Source organism: Carlito syrichta, unplaced genomic scaffold, assembly GCF_000164805.1.
Source record: "Carlito syrichta isolate Samal-C Ts95f unplaced genomic scaffold, Tarsius_syrichta-2.0.1 Scaffold142964, whole genome shotgun sequence".
Classification (NCBI taxonomy): Eukaryota; Metazoa; Chordata; class Mammalia; order Primates; family Tarsiidae; genus Carlito; species Carlito syrichta.
In genome coordinates this window covers 168617-170494 of record NW_007087060.1, presented here as the reverse complement: position 1 = coordinate 170494, position 1878 = coordinate 168617, and positions in this window count along the sequence as shown.

The window sequence follows — 1878 nt, the reverse complement described above, 5'->3', positions numbered from 1 at the left end:
CCTCAGCCTCCCAAAGTGCGGGATTACAGGCTGAGCCGCCGAGCCCGGCTTTTTTTATTTTTATTTTTTGTCAGAGTCTCACTGTGTCACCCAGGCTGGAGTACAATGGCATCATCATGGCTACTGCAACCTCTACCTCCTGGGCTCAGGCCATCCTTCCACCTTAGCCTCCCAAGTAGCTGGGACTATGCGTGTGTGGCGCTGTGCCCGACTAACTTTTTTGCTTTTTTTGTGGCGATGAAGTCTAACCCTGTTGCTCAGGCTGGTCTCTAACTCCCGTGGCCTCCAGCTCCCGGCCTCAAGCGATCCTCCTGCCTTGGTCTCCCAAAGTGCTGGGGTTACAGGCATGAGGCACTGCACCTGGCCATTCACGCAACCATATTGTGCCAGGTGTTGATCCTGGTACTAAGTGACATGCCAGGAACAACAGTCTCCACCCTACAGAGGTCGTCATCCTGCCTCAGGGCCTTTGCACTTGCTGTTACCCGGAACACTGTTCCCTCCCAATATTCCCATGGCCAGCTCTATTTTGTCCTTTGGTTCTCTCTCTCTCTTTTTTTTTTTTTTCAGTTGGAGTCTCACTCGGTTGCCCAGGGAGTGCAGTGGTATACTCACGGCCACCCCAGCGTCGACCTGCTGGGCTCCGGTGATCCGTCTGCCTCAGCCTTCCAAGTAGCTGGCACTACAGGTGTGCGCTACCACAGCTGGCTAATTTTTGATTTATTGTAGAGACAAGGTCTCGCCAAGTTGCCCAAGCTGGTCTCGAGCCTGCGGGCTCAGGCAATCCACTCACCTCAGCCTCCCAAAGTGCTGGGATTACAGGCTGAGCCACCAAGTCCGGCCTATTTCACTCTTTAAAAAAATTTTTTTTTGAGTTGGAGTCTCACTCTGTGGCCCAGGCTGGAGTGCAGTGGCATGCTCACAGCCACTGCAGCCTTGACCTGTTGGGCTCAGGTGATCCTTCCACCTCGGCCTTCCAAGTAGCTGGAACCGCAGGCATGCGCCACCATGCCTGGCTGATTTTTTGATTTATTGTAGAGATGAGGTCTGGTCATGTCGCTCAGGCTGTTCCTGAACCCCTGAGCTAAAGCAGTCTCTCACCTCAGCCTCCCAAAGTGGTGGGATGACAGGCGTGAGCCATTGTGCTTGGCCTATTTCACTCTTAGCACGAGTCGCTGCCTGACATACTCTGTGGAACACTTGTTTGTTTTTGTTGATTTTCTGTGTCCCCCAAAATGTCAGCTCTGCGAGGGAGGAGCTTTACATCTGTCTGTTCAGCAGAAGTATCCTGGGTCCGAGAGCTGGGGGTCTTGTACACAGTTGGTTCTACCATTGAATAAATAGCTGGCCAAATACTCTCTGCAGAGATGACATTAGCATTGTGGTTGGAAGGTGAAGAAGGCAGCAGTGGGGGTGCAGGTGTCTCAGGAGGAGGGCAAATTAAGTGCAAAGCTGCAGTGGCCATGACTTTCGATTTAAACCAGCTTGGACACATTTTGCGGGCGGTTCTCTGCGTCCTCTGGAATGCAGAGTGATGGTGCGTCCGAGGATGCAGTACTCAAGTTCTGTCACAGGAGGTCGCGATGGAACCCCGTTGTTGCCTTCAGAACGGAGTAGGGCAAACACCAGAAGTCATGCTAATCTTGACAATGACCGTGAACGTTGGCTTTGAGGCCTGTTGTAACGTCACAGCCGCCTTACGAGGTAGGCACGCATTTCCCAAACGAGGAAACGGTCTCAGAGAAGCTGAGGAGTTTCCTCAAGGCCGCTCAGCTAAGAGTGACAGACCAAAATAAAGATAAAAGTCTTAGATGATGGAGTAACTCAGGACAAAAGTGGACGAGCTTTGAGGCTGAAGTCCCTCCTCCCCTAGAGTGG